We start from the raw sequence: 19,680 nt of genomic DNA, 5'->3' as shown, positions 1-19,680 counted from the left end.
AGTATGCCAATACATTACATGCAAGTTGCATGTCTAGTAGTTCTGTTGATCAGATACTGTGATCTCTGCTTAGGATTACTGACATATTGCCAGTTATAGGGAGCAGTAGTTATAAGGTTATAACGCTAACATGTAGCATATTGTAGCCTCAGTAGGTAGTGTTATAATAAGTAACAGGGGACAATTAGGATGCCTATTTAACTAATGTTTACATTGCATGCAAGATGATATGGGTAACCTTAGCTGTTTAGTTCAATGATTGTACTGTAATAACTTTTCACACTTTGCCTTTTAGATTTGTCCTCTGCGTGATGCCGTGGGAGGCCGTTGGTGCATGCGCAGTAACCGCAGTTGTGTCACCAGAACGCCAGTCTTGCATTCAAGCTCTAGACTATCATACACGGTGGTGGGTATTTGGGGGTAAGTCTGTGTTCTGTTATTATGTTTTTGATGGTCTGAGGAAGGGGTTAAAACCCTGAAGCGTCACATTAAAGATATTTGATGTTCTTTAATACCGGAGAGTGCATTGATGTTTTGTAAATGTATGTTACTGTTCAAGTGCACCCTGGAAGCTGCAGGATTCATTGGGAGTGCTGGTGTGTAATTGTGATTGCTATATATATATATATATATATATATATATATACAGTTCACAAAAGTCATTGGCTAACATTAAGTACAGATTAACATACAGCCAGATTACGAGTTTTGCATTATGAGTGGCTCGCTAATATTTTGCAAGTTATTTCCACTGCTCATCTTTAATAGCGCTGCTATTACAGGTTTGCAAAAATCCGGCGTTTGTGGGCGATATGACAGCATTGAGCTCCATACCGCACACAAATACCAGCGCTTCTTTGAGCTGCTTTGACAAGCTTGTGCACGATTTCCCCATAGACATCAATGGGGAGAGCCGGCTAAAAATAAGCCTAACACCTGCAATGAAGGAGCGTAAAGCTCCGTAATGCAGCCCCATTGATGTCTATGGGGAAAGAAAATGTATGTTTAAACCTAACACCCTAACATAAACCCTGAGTCTAAACACCCCTAATCTGCTGCCCCCGACATTGCTGACACCTACATTACACTTATTAACCCCAAATTTGTCGCCCCCAATGTTGCAGCCACCTACATAAATTTATTAACCCCTAATCTGCCGCCCCCAACGTCGCCGCCAACATATACTAAAATTATTAACCCCTAAACCTCTGGCCTTCCACATCACTAACACTAAATAAATATATTAACCCCTGAACCTAACCCTAAGTCTAACCCTAACCCTAACGTAACCCTAACCCTAACACCCCTAACTTTAATATAATTAAAATAAATCTAAATAAAACCTACTATTAATAACTAATTAATTCCTATTTAAAAATAAATACTTACCTGTAAAATAAACCCTTAACTAGCTACAATATAACTAATAGTTATATTGTAGCTATCTTAGGTTTTATTTTTATTTCACAGCTAAGTTTTTATTTATTTTAACTAGGTAGACTAGTTAGTAAATAGTTATTAACTATTTACTAGCTACCTAGTTAAAATAAATTCAAATTTACCTGTAAAATAAAACCTAACCTTCCTCACACTAACACCTAACATTACAATAAAATTAAATTTAAAAAATATTTTTTTCTAAATTACAAAAAATAATAAACACTAAATTACACAAAATAAAAAAAGAAATTATCAAAAATAAAAACTCCTAATCTAATAGCCTTATCAAAATAATAATAATAAAAAACAAAATTAAAAACCCTAGCCTACACTAAACTGCCAATAGCCCTTAAAAGGGCCTTTTGCAAGGCATTGCCCCAAAGAAATCAGCTCTTTTACCTGTAAAAAAAAATATACAAATATACAAACAACCCCCCAACAGTAACACCCAGAACTTACACAACAAAGCCCCACATAAAATCCTATCTAAATAAACCTAAGCTCCCCATTGCCCTGAAAAGGGCATTTGGAAGGGCATTTAGCTCTTTTACATTGCCCAAAACCCTAAGCTAAAAATAAAATCCACCCAATAAACCCTTAAAAAAATCTAACACTAAACCCCCAAGATCCACTTTTTTTTGAAGACCGGACATCCATCCTCATCCAGCCGGGAGAAGTCTTCATCCAAGCAGCAAGAAGTCCTCAACAAAGCTGGGAGAAGTCTTCATCCAAGCGGCAAGAAGTCATCATCGCATTCTATTGGCTGTTCCAATCAGCCAATACAATGCGAGCTCAATCCAATTGGCTGATTGGATCAGCCAATAGGATTAAAGCTCAATCCTATTGGCTGATTGCATCAGCCAATAGGATTTTTTACCCTTTAATTCCAATTGGCTGATAGTATTCTATCAGCCAATCGGAATTCAAGGGACGCAATCTTGGATGACGTCCCTTAAAAGGAACCTTCAGTGTATGGCTGGCACTGTATGAAGAGGATGCTCCACGCCGGATTTTTCTGAAGATGGACCCGCGCCACACCAGAAGGATGAAGATAGAAGATGCCGTCTGTATGAAGACTTCTGCCCGCCTGGATGATGACTTCTTGCCGCATGGATGAAGACTTCTCTCGGCTTCGTTGAGGACTTCTTGCCGCTTGGATGCAGATATCTCCCAGCTGGATGAGGATGGCTGTCCGGTCTTCAAAAACTTTAAGTGGATCTTCGGGGGTTAGTGTTAGGTTTTTTAAAAGGTGGGTGGGTTTTATTTTTAGCTTAGGGTTTTGGGCAATGTAAAAGAGCTAAATGCCCTTTTAAGGGCAATGCCCACCCAAATGCCCTTTTCAGGGCAATGGGGAGCTTAGGTTTATTTAGAGAGGATTTTATTTGGGGGGTTGGTTGTGTGGGTGGTGGGTTTTAATGTTGGGGGGGTTATTTGTATTTTTTTTAGAGGTAAAAGAGCTGATTTCTTTGGGGCAATGCCCCACAAAAGGCCCTTTTAAGGGCTATTGGCAGTTTAGTGTAGGCTAGGGATTTTATTATTTTGAGGGAGCTTTTTTATTTTGACAGGGCTATTAGATTAGGTGTAATTAGTTAAAATATTTGATAATTTATTTTTTATTTTGTAATTTAGTTAATTGTATTTCATTAATGTAATTTATTTAATTTTAGTGTAATATAAGGTTTAACTGTAAGACAGGTTAGGTTTTATTTCCTTTGAAAAAGGACTTTTTGAAAAGTGCGGTAGTTACGTTGTGTGACGGTCAAAAAGGTGTGCGGTACAGCTATACCTACAACACCTGTAATACCAGCGGTAGTGAAAAAGAGTCATAACGATGCTTTTTCACTCATAACGCACAACTCGTAATCTAGCTGATCTTTCTTAATGAGCTAAGATTTAGCACTCAAAATATTTTTCCTTTGGAAGATAGCGATCATCTATAAGCTATAATAGTCAAACATGTATTTTGTAAACATGTTCTTAAAAACAAGTCAGTATCTCCGTATGACTGTCAACCAAGGTTGAAATCTACTAATGTTTATAGACTAAGGCCTAGATTTGGAGTTTGGCGGTAGATGGGCTGTTAACGCTACGCAGGCTTTTTTCTGGCCGCACCATAAAATTAACTCTTGTATCGAGAGTCCAAAAAAATGCTGCGTTAGGCTCCAAAAAAGGAGCGTAGAGCATTTTTACCGCAAATGCAACTCTCGATACCAGAGTTGCTTACGGACGCGGCCAGCCTCAAAAACTTGCTCGTGCATGATTCTCCCATAGGAAACAATGGGGCTGTTTGAGCTGAAAAAAAACCTAACACCTGCAAAAAAGCCGCGTTCAGCTCCTAACGCAGCCCCATTGTTTCCTATGGGGAAACACTTCCTACGTCTGCACCTAACACTCTAACATGTACCCCGAGTCTAAACACCCCTAACCTTACACTTATTAACCCCTAATCTCCCGCCCCCGCTATCGCTGACCCCTGCATTTTATTATTAACCCCTAATCTTCCGCTCCGTAAACCGCCGCTACTTACATTATCCCTATGTACCCCTAATCTGCTGCCCCTAACACCGCCGACCCCTATATTATATTTATTAACCCCTAACCTGCCCCCCACAACGTCGCCGCCAGCTACTTACAATAATTAACCCCTAATCTGCCGACCGCAAAGCGCCGCCACCTACGTTATCCTTATGTACCCCTAATCTGCTGCCCCTAACACCGCCGACCCCTATATTATATTTATTAACCCCTAATCTGCCCCCCTCAACGTCGCCTCCACCTGCCTACACTTATTAACCCCTAATCTGCCGAGCGGACCTGAGCGCTACTATAATAAAGTTATTAACCCCTAATCCGCCTCACTAACCCTATCATAAATAGTATTAACCCCTAATCTGCCCTCCCTAACATCGCCAACACCTAACTTCAATTATTAACCCCTAATCTGACGACCGGAGCTCATCGCTACTATAATAAATGGATTAACCCCTAAAGCTAAGTCTAACCCTAACACCCCCCTAAATTAAATATAATTTTAATCTAACGAAATTAATTAACTCTTATTAAATAAATTATTCCTATTTAAAGCTAAATACTTACCTGTAAAATAAATCCTAATATAGCTACAATATAAATTATAATTACATTGTAGCTATTTTAGGATTAATATTTATTTTACAGGCAACTTTGTAATTATTTTAACCAGGTACAATAGCTATTAAATAGTTAAGAACTATTTAATAGTTACCTAGTTAAAATAATAACAAAATTACCTGTAAAATAAGTCCTAACCTAAGTTATAATTAAATCTAACACTACCCTATCAATAAATCAATTAAATAAAATACCTACAATTACCTACAATAAAACCTAACACTACACTATCAATAAATAAATTAAATACAATTTCTACAAATAACTACAATTACATAAACTAACTAAAGTACAAAAAATAAAAAGAACTAAGTTACAAAAAATAAAAAAATATTTACAAACATATGAAAAATATTACAACAATTTTAAACTAATTACACCTACTCTAAGCCCCCTAATAAAATAACAAAGCCCCCCAAAATAAAAAAATGCCCTACCCTATTCTAAATTAATAAATTTAAAAGCTCTTTTACCTTACCAGCCCTGAACAGGGCCCTTTGCGGGGCATGCCCCAAGAAATTCAGCTCTTTTGCCTGTAAAAAAAAACATACAATACCCCCCCAACATTACAACCCACCACCCACATACCCCTAATCTAACCCAAACCCCCCTTAAATAAAACACTAAGCCCCTGAAGATTATCCTACCTTGTCTTCACCATACCAGGTTCACCAATCGGTCCAGAAGAGCTCCTCCGATGTCCTGATCCAAGCCCAAGCGGGGGGCTGAAGAGGTCCATGATCCGGCTGAAGTCTTCATCCAAGCGGGCCAGAAGAGGTCTTCCATCCGATTGAAGTCTTCATCCAAGCGGGCCAGAAGAGGTCTTCCATCCGATTGAAGTCTTCATCCAAGCGGCATCCATCCGGAGCGAAGCGGCAGCATCCTGAAGACCTCCACCGCGGAACATCCATCCTGGCCGACGACTGAACGACGAATGACGGTTCCTTTAAATGACGTCACCCAAGATGGCGTCCCTCGAATTCCGATTGGCTGATAGGATTCTATCAGCCAATCGGAATTAAGGTAGGAATATTCTGATTGGCTGATGGAATCAGCCAATCAGAATCAAGTTCAATCCGATTGGCTGATCCAATCAACCAATCAGATAGAGCTCGCATTCTATTGGCTGATCGGAACAGCCAATAGAATGCGAGGTCAATCCGATTGGCTGATCCAATCAGCCAATCAGATTGAACTTGATTCTGATTGGCTGATTCCATCAGCCAATCAGAATATTCCTACCTTAATTCCGATTGGCTGATAGAATCCTATCAGCCAATCGGAATTCGAGGGACGCCATCTTGGGTGACGTCATTTAAAGGAACCGTCATTCGTCGTTCAGTCGTCGGCCAGGATGGATGTTCCGCGGTGGAGGTCTTCAGGATGCTGCCGCTTCGCTCCGGATGGATGCCGCTTGGATGAAGACTTCAATCGGATGGAAGACCTCTTCTGCCCTGCTTGGATGAAGACTTCAGCCGGATCATGGACCTCTTCAGCCCCCCGCTTGGGCTTGGATCAGGACATCGGAGGAGCTCTTCTGGACCGATCGGTGAACCTGGTATGGTGAAGACAAGGTAGGATGATCTTCAGGGGCTTAGTGTTAGGTTTATTTAAGGGGGGTTTGGGTTAGATTAGGGGTATGTGGGTGGTGGGTTGTAATGTTGGGGGGGGTATTGTATGTTTTTTTTTACAGGCAAAAGAGCTGAATTTCTTGGGGCATGCCCCGCAAAGGGCCCTGTTCAGGGCTGGTAAGGTAAAAGAGCTTTTAAATTTATTAATTTAGAATAGGGTAGGGCATTTTTTTATTTTGGGGGTCTTTGTTATTTTATTAGGGGGCTTAGAGTAGGTGTAATTAGTTTAAAATTGTTGTAATATTTTTCATATGTTTGTAAATATTTTTTTATTTTTTTGTAACTTAGTTCTTTTTTATTTTTTGTACTTTAGTTAGTTTATGTAATTGTAGTTATTTGTAGAAATTGTATTTAATTTATTTATTGATAGTGTAGTGTTAGGTTTTATTGTAGGTAATTGTAGGTATTTTATTTAATTAATTTATTGCTAGTGTAGTGTTAGGTTTAATTATAACTTAGGTTAGGACTTATTTTACAGGTAATTTTGTAATTATTTTAACTAGGTAACTATTAAATAGTTCTTAACTATTTAATAGCTATTGTACCTGGTTAAAATAATTACAAAGTTGCCTGTAAAATAAATATTAATCCTAAAATAGCTATAATATAATTATAATTTATATTGTAGCTATATTAGGATTTATTTTACAGGTAAGTATTTAGCTTTAAATAGGAATAATTTATTTAATAAGAGTTAATTAATTTCGTTAGATTTAAATTATATTTAAGTTAGGGGGGTGTTAGTGTTAGGGTTAGACTTAGCTTTAGGGGTTAATCCATTTATTATAGTAGCGATGAGCTCCGGTCGTCAGATTAGGGGTTAATAATTGAAGTTAGGTGTCGGCGATGTTAGGGAGGGCAGATTAGGGGTTAATACTATTTATGATAGGGTTTGTGAGGCGGATTAGGGGTTAATAACTTTATTATAGTAGCGCTCAGGTCCGCTCGGCAGATTAGGGGTTAATAAGTGTAGGCAGGTGTCGGCGACATTGAGGGGGGCAGATTAGGGGTTAATAAATATAATACAGGGGTCGGCGGGGTTAGGGGCAGCAGATTAGGGGTACATAAGTATAACGTAGGTGGCGGTCGGCAGATTAGGGGTTAATAAGTGTAGGTAGCTGGCGGCGACGTTGTGGGGGGCAGGTTAGGGGTTACTAAATATAATATAGGGGTCGGCGGGGTTAGGGGCAGCAGATTAGGGGTACATAAGGATAACGTAGGTGGCGGTCAGCAGATTAGGTGTTAAAAAAATTTAATCGAGTTGCGGCGATGTGGGGGGACCTCGGTTTAGGGGTACATAGGTAGTTTATGGGTGTTAGTGTACTTTAGAGTACAGTAGTTAAGAGCTTTATGAACCGGCGTTAGCCCAGAAAGCTCTTAACTCCTGCTTTTTTCCTGCGGCTGGAGTTTTGTCGTTAGAGCTCTAACGCTCACTTCAGAAACGACTCTAAATACCGGAGTTAGGAAGATCCCATTGAAAAGATAGGATACGCAATTGACGTAAGGGGATCTGCGGTATGGAAAAGTCGCGGCTGAAAAGTGAGCGTTAGACCCTATTTTGAGTGACTCCAAATACCGGCGGTAGCCTAAAACCAGCGTTAGGAGCCTCTAACGCTGGTTTTCACGGCTACCGCCGAACTCTAAATCTAGGCCTAAGAGACTTGCTGGAACCATATATAAATAATATTGGGATATTTTTGGATTTGTATACCAAAAATATAATGATATGAATTACGAAGCTATGTTGGGGACCTTGAATTTCATAACTAAATATGAATTAATTTTGTAAAGTACAAAAATTTCACCTTAAGCAATAAATATATTAACAAGAAAACACTAGTTGATAGCTACATATTAATACTGATTAATGATATATATGTATGATATATATGTATGTATACCTGAATATGGGCTAGATTACAAGTGGCAAGCTAACTGTTGTGCAATGGAAATAGCACATGTATTACACGTTGAATGCAAATGCTTGTGCATGAACCAATCGCGATTTACGCTCTTTGGGTTAGCTCTACTTACGAGATTGCGTAAAGGGTAGGGGAAGAAAATAGTTGCATTAAACACAACATAAATATTTTTAAAAGTGGTGTAGTTACACTAATATAAACACGGTCTGATAAAAATCATAAAAAAAATAATTATATATATATATATATATATATTATAAGGGCTCAAAGATATATGATATAAGATATTTGAAAAAAGGGCTGCAAAGGACTTTAACATATATATGCACACATAGACATGTCTAAATATGTGTATGCATGCATCTATATGTATAGATGTGTGTACATATGTATTTAAGTATTTATGTGTTTCACTATATATTTACTGTACATATTTAACATTCCAATGCTCTTCACTTACAGAACAATGTACTTTTTATTGTAAACACATATTTATATATATATACCTAATATACCTAATATGTTAAAAAAGAGAGAACGTTTGACAGGCGCTGAATATATTAATCCTAAGTCTCCAAAAGAATGCTGCCTAGCAACCTAACAATGACAAACAATATTCCCCAATATATTGTGTCACATTAAAAAAGAAATAAAGGAAAAGGGGTGGTGTATAGGCACAAAGAATAGAGATAACTAAACCAATATTTTGGTGTTATTTTACAACAAATATGAGCATACAAATAAAACTTCCTCCCAATCCCGAATTGATATGGAAAAAGGGTAATAGTTGATATATATGATGACACCGATACTTATATATATATATACAATATACAAAATACAAAAAAAATCTAGTCTCAAAAATACTCAGAACATATCATCTGACATCTATAAAATTACTGACAGGCAAAAAAAGGTTATATATATGATCATACAATTAGAACATAAATATATAAAAATACTCACAGTAAAATGTACATATAAATAATGTTCCTAATTAAGATGAGTCCAAAGGGTTTGCTGGTCCCAATAGGGATTCTACTTACTCTATAATACCTCAATCCTTATGAGGGTAGAGTCGCACAGAATAGGTAGAGTCTGAAACAGACACTAGGTACTTCCACTTTGTATACCGACAGGATCTCAAGCTTGTGTTTCAGTTTCCATGTATCAGACGTTGTGTCATGCAAAATACAAGAGAACAAATAGTGCAATCCTGTCTCTTTATTTCATAAAACACACACTCATAATTAACCCCTTGAGTGCTATCGATGGCTCTGAGCCTTCGCAAATTGTCCCAGTCAGGGTGCTGATGACGGCTCAGAGACGTTACTAGCACTCACCCACCTTGAGGGCAATCTGGGGGCACCCATCGTCTCCTACCCTGGTGATTGGGCCTGTATAGTGACAGGCATCGCTGGGGCTTCCTGTTTCATGGGGCGGTGACGTTGCGCGCAATGACGTGATGACGTCACCACACAACTTTATTAAAATTTACAATGCCCAATTTAGAGAAAGGGGGCATGCTACTTAGAAGCATGTATCTCAGGCTACTAAGCAGCTACAAACCCCCAAGACCCATCGTTGAAAGGTAATCGCCTAACCTTTCAAACGGTATAAGTCTTGGGGATTGGGATTTTTTTTTTATAAAAGTAAAAAAATATATATTTAAAAATAATAAAAGACAGCTTAAATCCAGCTGAGCACCCAGGTGGGAAATGGCTTAGCACTCAAAGGGTAAAAAATGCTTACAAATTGTAACCTCATTATGGGCTAGATTTATCAAGCCCCTGCGGCAGCAAGTTCTCACAAGAACTTGCTCGCCGCGATTTATTAAGCAGCGGTCACCAGACCGCTGCTTTCCTAACATCCTCGCCACCTCTATAGTGGCGAAATTAAATCTCCTCGGTCGAGTCCGACCGAGGAGATTGACAGCTTCTGCCCGTGTGTGATTGGCTGTGCGCGGGCAGGGGGCGGGATTGCACGCGAACGCAAAATTGCGCTCGTGTGCAATGTTAATTACCTGCGGGTAATTTCGCCCCGCCACAGGCGAACTGAGGCATACAGGGGCGCGTATACGCGCCCCTGTACGCCTCAGCATTGATAAATCTAGCCCTATATATGAGTTAATTCATGCACATATATATGAAAAATATAAATGGCCCCTCTAGGATAGTCTGGAACCAAGTACTCACACAAGTCCTGTATATATGTCCTGTCACTACAGTGTGAAAAACAAATCCTGAAGAGTTTCAAAGGCTCCCTCAAGACTGGTCTTCTTCCTCAGAGGATATTTTCAAGTCAACGCCATAAACTTGAGCTTTAAACAGGGGCGACGGCACTCCCCTATCTCGTATCCCTTGTGTTTATTGGTTCTCAGCGACCAGGTGATACCAGCTAAACTGTTCATTGTACCTATTGGCCCTTACCCTTCACATGGTACTTAATTCATCCCATTGGGGAATGAACCTGCTTACGTCCTATGTGTAGTACCTTATTGGCTTCTAACTTTTTAATACATATACGGCTGTTTTCATATACTAACAGCTACGATTCTTTAATAGAAAATTACGTTTTGCAGTCCTGTGAATGTTACCTTTATTCCTTACAGATGTCGTAGCTTATATTTTAGTAAATTTTTTCCTATCATTGACGCTTTGAGATAGCGATATTCGGCTTCCGTACAAGTAAACATGTTTTCTCCTACATTGGTGTGTCCGGTCCACGGCTTCATCCTTACTTGTGGGATATTCTCTTCCCCTACAGGAAATGGCAAAGAGAGCACACAGCAAAAGCTGTCCATATAGCCCCCCCTCTGGCTCCGCCCCCCAGTCATTCTCTTTGCCGCTCTGAACAAGTAGCATCTCCACGGGGATGGTAAAGAGTATGTGGTGTTAGTTGTAGTTTTATTTCTTCTATCAAGAGTTTGTTATTTTAAAATAGTGCCGGTTTGTACTATTTACTCTACAACAGAAAGTGATGAAGATTTCTGTTAAAAGAGGAGTATGATTTTAGCACCAGTAACTAAAATCCATTGCTGTTCCCACGCAGGACTGTTGAAACCAGAGAACTTCAGTTGGGGGGAACAGTTTGCCGACTTCTCTGCTCCAGGTATGACCAGTCTCTTTTCTAACAAGACATAGTAATGCTAGAAGACTGTCAGTTTCCCTTAAGGGATCGGTAAGCCATTTTCTTAGACTCAGTAACAGAATTAAGGCTTATAAATTGGGCTCTATACTGGTTGACACTATTGTGGGCTAAATCGATTGGTTTATATCATATTTATTTGACATTTGAGAGTGTTTTGTGAACTTTGAAACACATTTGGGAACGTTTTATTTCGCCTGGCACTTGTTTAGATGCCTAATCTAGTCAGAAAGGCCCCTTCACTCTGGTATGCAGAGGGAGGAGGCCTCATTTTAGCGCCTCAGTTGCGCAGTTACTTCTCAAGGCAGTGCATGCAGCTTCATGTGAGAGGGTCCTGTGGCTGAGAAACGGACTCAGGAAGGCTTATATTCTGTGGTGAATAACCCCTAAGGAAGGTAAAAGCCGCAGCAAAGTCTGTGGCAGGGACTGTAGTGTGATTTAAATCGGTAAATTGAATAATTAGCTCCGGTTTGCTCATTTAGGGGGTTAGAGACTTGAAATTTGGTGTGCAATACTTTCAAGGCATTAAGACACTGGGGTGTAAATTTTATAAAGATCAGATATTTCCTTGATAGTTTTTCAAACATTCAGAAATAAAGTGTGCTCTTTTTATTATTTAAAGAGACAGTAAAGGTTTTGTTTAAAATCGTCTTTATTGCTTTAATAGCCTGCCTAAATCTGTCTAACATGTCTGTACCTTCAGATAGCATATGTTCTGTGTGTATGGAAGCCAAGGTGGTTCCCCCTTTAAATGTATGTGCAAATTGTGCCATGGCGTCCAAACAAAGTAAGGACAGTTCTGTCACATTTAATAAGGTTGCCCAAGATGATTCTTCAAATGAAGGTAATGGGGATAGCTCATCATCCTCTCCTTCTGTGTCAACACCAGTTTTGCCCGCGCAGGCAATACCTAGTAATCTAGCGCGCCAATGCTTGTTACTATGCAGCAATTAACAGCAGTAATGGATAATTCTATAGCAAATCTTTTATCCAAGCTGCCAGCATTTCCCAGAAAGCGTGATTGCTCAGTTTTAAATACAGAGGATGAGCAAGTTGGCGCTGATGATAATTTATCTGTTATACCCTCACATCAATCTGAGTTGGCAGTGAGGGAGGGTCTGTCTGAGGGAGAAATTTCTGATTCAGGAAAAATTTCTCAGCAGGCAGAACCTGATATCGTGGCATTTAAATTTAAGCTAGAACATCTCCGCGCCCTGCTTAAGGAGGTGCTAGCTACTCTTGATGACTGTGATTCTTTGATGATTCCAGAGAAGTTGTGCAAAATGGACAAATTCTTAGAGGTCCCAGTGCACGCTGATGCTTTTCCGATACCCAAGAGGGTGGCGGACATAGTGACTAAGGAGTGGGAGAAGCCAGGTGTACCTTTTGTTCCCCCTCCTATATTTAAGAAAATGTTCCCCATTGTCGACCCTAGAAGGGACGCATGGCAAACAGTCCCTAAGGTAGAGGGGGAAGTTTCAAAGTTAGCCAAGTGCACTATTCCTATTGAGGACAGTTGCGCTTTCAAAGATCCTATGGATAAAAAATTGGAAGGATTGCTTAAAAATATATTTGTTCAGCAAGGTTTCCTTCTTCAACCAATTTCGTGCATTATTCCTGTCACCACGGCGGCGTCTTTTTGGTTCGAGGAACTAGAAAATTTGCTCCAAAAGGAGACTCCATATGATGAAGTCATGGACAGAATTCACGCACTAAAGTTGGCTAATTCCTTTATTTTGAATGCCGCTTTTCAATTAGCAAAATTAGCGGCGAAAAATTCAGGTTTTGCAATAGTGGTGCGCAGGGCGCTTTGGCTAAAATCTTGGTCGGCGGATGTGTCGTCCAAAACAAAATTGCTTAATATTCCTTTCAAAGGTAAGACCCTTTTCGGGCCAGAATTGAAGGAGATTATTTCAGACATCTAATTTTCGTTCCTTTTGCAATTTCAGGAACGGACCGGCTCCTAACTCTGCAGCCTCTAGACAAGAGGGTAACGCTTCCCAGCCTAAACCAGCATGGAAACCATTGCAAGGCTGGAACAAGGGTAAACAGGCCAAGAAGCCTAATGCTGCTACCAAGACAGCATGAAGGGGTAGCCCCCGATCCGGGACCGGATCTAGTAGAGGGCAGACTTTCTCTCTTTGCTCAGGCTTGTGCAAGAGATGTTCCGGATCCCTGGGTACTAGAAATAGTCTCTCAGGGGTATCTTCTAGAGTTCAAGGAACTTCCTCCAAGGGGAAGGTTCCACATGTCTCGCTTATCTTCAGACCAGATAAAGGGACAGGCATTCTTACATTGCGTAGGAGACCTATTAAAGATGGGAGTTATACACCCAGTTCCAACAGCGGAACAAGGTCTGGGTTTTTACTCAAACCTGTTTGTAGTTCCCAAAAAAGAGGGAACTTTCAGGCCAATTCTGGATTTAAAAATTCTAAACAAATTCCTCAGAGTTCCATCATTCAAAATGGAAACCATTCGGACGATTTTACCAACAATCCAAGAGGGTCAATATATGACTACCGTGGACTTAAAGGATGCGTACCTGCATATTCCTATCCACAAAGATCATCATCAGTTCCTGAGGTTCGCCTTTCAGGACAAACATTACCAGTTCGTGGCTCTTCCATTCGGTTTAGCCACTGCTCCCAGAATTTTCACAAAGGTGCTAGGGTCCCTTCTAGCGGTTCTAAGGCCGAGGGGCATTGCTGTAGCACCTTACCTAGACGACATTCTAATCCAAGCGTCGTCTCTTTCCAAAGCAAGGGCTCATACAGACATTGTTTTAGCCTTTCTCAGGTCTCATGGGTGGAAGGTGAACATAGAAAAGAGTTCCCTGTCCCCGTCCACAAGGGTTCCTTTTCTGGGAACAATAATAGATTCTGTAGAAATGAAGATTTTTCTGACAGAGGTCAGAACGTTAAAGCTTCTAAACGCTTGTCAAGTTCTTCAATCTATTCCTCAGCCTTCCATAGCTCAGTGCATGGAGGTAATAGGATTAATGGTTGCAGCAATGGACGTGGTTCCTTTTGCTCTAATTCATCTAAGACCATTGCAACTGTGCATGCTCAAACAGTGGAATGGGGATTATGCAGACTTGTCTCCCCAGATTCAAGTAGACCAGGTAACCAGAGACTCACTCCGCTGGTGGTTGACTCAGGATCACCTGTCTCAGGGAATGAGTTTCCGCAGACCAGAGCGGGTCATTGTCACGACCGACGCCAGTCTCTTAGGCTGGGGCGCGGTCTGGGACTCCCTGAAAGCTCAGGGTCTATGGTCTCGGGAAGAGTCTCTTCTCCCGATAAACATTTTGGAACTGAGAGCGATATTCAATGCGCTCCTGGCTTGGCCTCAACTAGCGAAGGCCAGATTCATAAGATTTCAGTTGGACAACATGACGATGGTAGCGTACATCAATCATCAGGGGGGAACAAAAAGTTCCTTGGCAATGAGAGAGGTATCCAAGATCATCAAATGGGCGGAGGATCACTCCAGCCATCTATCTGCAATTCACATCCCAGGAGTAGACAACTGGGAGGCGGATTATTTGAGTCATCAGACTTTCCATCTGGGGGAGTGGGAACTCCACCCGGAGGTCTTTGCCCAGTTAACTCAACTATGGGGCATTCCAGATATGGATCTGATGGCGTCTCGTCAGAACTCCAAGGTTCCTCGCTACGGGTCCAGATCCAGGGATCCCAAGGCGACACTAGTGGATGCATTGGTGGCGCCTTGGTCGTTCAATCTAGCTTATGTGTTTCCACCTTTCCCTCTCCTTCCCAGGCTTGTAGCCAGGATCAAACAGGAGAAGGCCTCTAATAGCGTGGCCACGCAGGACTTGGTATGCAGACCTGGTGAATATGTAATCGGCTCCACCATGGAAGCTACCTTTGAGACGGGATCTTCTAGTACAAGGTCCATTCGAACATCCAAATCTAGTCTCTCTGCAACTGACTGCTTGGAAATTGAACGCTTGATTCTATCTAAGCGTGGATTTTCAGATTCAGTGATAGATACTCTGGTTCAAGCCAGAAAACCTGTGACTAGGAAAATTTACCATAAGATATGGCAAAAATATATCCGTTGGTGCGAATCCAAGGGATTCTCTTGGAATAAAATTAAAATTCCTAGGATACTTTCCTTTCTCCAAGAGGGTTTGGATAAAGGTTTGTCAGCTAGTTCTCTAAAAGGACAGATATCTGCTCTGTCTGTTTTGTTGCACAAACATCTGGCGGCCGTTCCAGATGTACAGGCGTTTGTACAGGCGTTAGTCAGAATCAAGCCTTTCTACAGACCTATGACTCCTCCATGGAGTCTAAACTTAGTTCTTTCAGTTCTTCAAGGGGTTCCGTTTGAACCCTTACATTCCATAGATATTAAGTTACTATCTTGGAAAGTTCTGTTTTTGGTTGCTATTTCTTCTGCTAGAAGAGTTTCTGAATTATCTGCTTTGCAGTGTACTTCACCCTATCTGGTATTCCATACAGATAAGGTAGTTTTACGTACCAAGCCTGGTTTTCTTCCAAAAGTGGTTTCCAACAGGAATATTAACCAGGAAATAGTTGTTCCTTCTCTGTGTCCGAATCCAGTTTCGAAGAAGGAACGTTTGTTACACAACCTAGATGTGGTCCGTGCTTTAAAATTCTATTTAGAAGCAACAAAGGATTTCAGACAGACATCATTCTTGTTTGTCGTTTATTCTGGTAAGAGGAGAGGGCAGAAAGCTACTGCTACCTCTCTTTCCTTTTGGCTGAAAAGCATCATCAGATTGGCTTATGAGACTGCCGGACGGCAGCCTCCTGAACGAATTACAGCTCACTCTACTAGAGCTGTGGCTTCCACATAGGCCTTCAAGAACGAGGCTTCTGTTGATCAGATCTGTAAGGCAGCGACTTGGTCTTCTCTGCATACTTTTGCCAAATTTTACAAATTCGATACTTATGCTTCTTCGGAGGCTGTTTTTGGGAGAAAGGTTTTACAAGCTGTGGTGCCTTCCATTTAGGTAACCTGACTTGTTCCCTCCCTTCATCCGTGTCCTAAAGCTTTGGTATTGGTTCCCACAAGTAAGGATGAAGCCGTGGACCGGACACACCAATGTAGGAGAAAACAGAATTTATGTTTACCTGATAAATTTCTTTCTCCTACGGTGTGTCCGGTCCACGGCCCGCCCTGGCTTTTAGTCAGGTTTAAAAATTTTATTTCTGTACACTACAGTCACCACGGCACCCTATAGTTTCTCCTTTTTCTCCTAAACGTCGGTCGAATGACTCGGGGGCCGAGCCAGAGGGGGGTCTATATGGACAGCTTTTGCTGTGTGCTCTCTTTGCCATTTCCTGTAGGGGAAGAGAATATCCCACAAGTAAGGATGAAGCCGTGGACCGGACACACCATAGGAGAAAGAAATTTATCAGGTAAACATAAATTCTGTTATTTAGCTCTAAGGAGTAATGTTAACCCCTGAACATTATGTATTACGTTACGTTGATTGGAGTAGCCGTGTTAGTCCAGAGATTTAGATATCAAAATAACATTGTATTGCATTGAGCAATGATACTTTTTTTTATTGGACTAACTATACATTTATAAGTTGACAAGCTTTCGGAAGAGTTCCTTCCTTTATCAAGTCTAAAGCAATACTGACCAATTCAATGGAATTTACAGATTATATCTTAAAACACAGAATAGCTAAGAAGACAGTGAAGGGAGAGGAGGAGGTGTCGTAAAAATCATGAGGGGGGCTTAGGTAACAGGCAGACAGTGTAGGAGAACAGGCAGGGGGAAATATATAGCTTTACATAGAGCATATACTGACATAAAGTTATATATAACTTTTGGTGGCTGCCAAAATTTAAAAAAATTATTTTTTTTCAGTTCTTGCCTCATGGAGCCCCCCTGGCCCATTGGGCCCCTGACAGGAGTCACCCCTGTCACCCCCTGATGGCGGCCCTGGGGGGTGGCGGTTTAGGGGTTAATAGGTTTAGTAAGTGGTACTGATGTGGGAGACCAGGGGTTTAGGGGTTAACACATTTATTTAGTTGTGGTGGGGTCAGGGAGCGGCAGAATAGGGGTTAATACTTTTATTTAGTTGCGGTGGGGTTCGGGAGCGGCGGAATAGGGGTTAATCCTTTTGTTTAGTTGCAGTGGGGTCCGGGAGCGGCGGGATAGGGGTTAATAACTTTATTAAAGTTGTGGCGGGGTCCGGGTGTGGCGGGATAGGGGTTAAACAATTTAGTATAGTGGCGGCATTTAGTGACAGGATATAAATAAAGTTGGTAAAAAGCCGAATAGATGCAAGATCGATGACCGTTAGTTAACAACAGTCCACTGCTCATCGCCCCATACTTGGTGTGCGGCTTTTTGCCGGCTTTTTTTAATACATATTTAATACATATGGAGATCGTATTCAGGTCTGCGGCCGCAATGTTAGGTGATGTTAGGCGAGCGTATTGGTGCTGTCGAATGCAAGAAAGTTGACGGCTTGATAGATAGGCCTCATTGGTTTTATTCCCTAGTGATAGGCAGCTGTGTATATTAAATTCTATCACTAGTGTATTAAATTAATACTAACTTATTAACATTAGTCTTTTTTCTTCTTCTATATTTTAGTATATTTAAGTATAAGATTAGAAAATGTTCTCCTAACTATATGGATAATTTAGAATATGGGGATTATTTTAATCCCAGTACACGGCATAAGAATGTATCTGTAAACAAGGAAGAACTCACTTTACAGGGGGATACACACTTAGAAAATCCCAAACAACTTTTAGAGGAACTTGAAAAATTGAGCAAAAAGCAGTTCCTGAATTGGCATGATAGCAATAACTTGGAAAGGTATATAAAATATAATATATTACCTAAGGGACTGAGATTGGAAAATGCCTATATCATGGACAATTCAGAAGTAGAACTCCTAACGGAATGGGATCCCGCCCTGGAGGAGTGCTCAATAAAATTCTTAAATATTTTGATCAAATTTTAGAAGTAAAAAAGTGAGGATTTTAGGTGAACAGATAAAAGAGATAAGAGAGAAACTTAACCCTTTCAAGGGTGATGTGTATTATAAAGAACTTGATATTGAAAATAAGAATAAAATTATGAAATTGAATACATTCTATAGGGATTATAATGCCTTTAAAAAGGAGAAGGAATGGATGAATGAAATTGAGGTGTGGGAACAAATACCAGAGACTCCCAAGGGAGATGAGGAAGGATTCAATTGGCTTAAAGGGACACTCAAGTTAAAATTAAACTTCAAGATTCAGATACAGCATGCAATTTTAAACAACTTTCCAATTTACTTCAATTAACAAAATGTGCACAGTCTTTTTATATCTACACTTTTTGAGTCACAAACTCCTACTGAGCATGTGCAAGAATTCACTGCATATACGTATATGCATTTGTGATTGGCTGATGGCTGTCACATGATACAGGGGGAGTGGAAATAGACATAACTTTGCAATTTATTTAACAAAAATCTGCTACTCATTTGAACTTCAGACTAAATGCTATTGCATTGTCTTCTTATCATGCATTTGTTGATTATGCAAATCTGCAGTGTTGACTGGTCCTTTAAGATGGATTCCCCAGAATTCTCAACAAATATAAACTATAGAGAATTGAATGATAGTGTTAATATTCCTTCTATAAGTAGCATTAATAGAAATCCTAATAGTGATAAAGGAAGAAGGGAACATATACCAAACCAATGGAGAAGTAGGAAGGATAGTTTTAGGGCTAAACCAACTAAAAATAAATATCAAAATAACTACAGTAATCAAAATTTACAAAAATATAAAAAACATACCACCAGTCTCCCTATGAGATACCAAGATGGGATAATTATAAAGAATATAATGGCTACCAAAATGCCAATAGGAATGGGAGATTTTATGGTAGGCATAATAAAAATTATAACATCTATCAAAGTAAAGCAGACAACTGGAGAGGCAGACAACAAAATAATCAAGAATATGGGGGTAACCATGTAAACTTTAATTCTAATCATTTTTTATGGAGAACTCCAGGAAATGTACAAAAAAACAAAAACAGTATAAAATAAAAAACTCCATGATAATGACACAAACATAAGAGGTTTGAAAAGAGGAAATGAATATATAGAGGATGTAGAGGAGGAAAGAAACGTAGGGACAAAGAGACAAAAATCTACACTCATAATAGAGATACAAATGTAAAAATTAAGATTTTTAATTTTTCCAGCAAAACCCTTTCTAAAAAAGAACAAATGGTCCTGGAGAAAGAGTTACCCTTTGCCCCAACCAGGGTCCCAAATTCCTTTCAACTATCCCTAAATAAGTTCACTAGGAACCTTATACTCAAAAGGCATTTTGAGAAAATAAGAGAGGGACAATTGGATGGAAAAGATAAAA

This window comes from Bombina bombina, chromosome 4, assembly GCF_027579735.1.
Source record: "Bombina bombina isolate aBomBom1 chromosome 4, aBomBom1.pri, whole genome shotgun sequence".
NCBI classification, from domain to species: Eukaryota; Metazoa; Chordata; class Amphibia; order Anura; family Bombinatoridae; genus Bombina; species Bombina bombina.
This window is presented reverse-complemented; position numbering follows the sequence as displayed.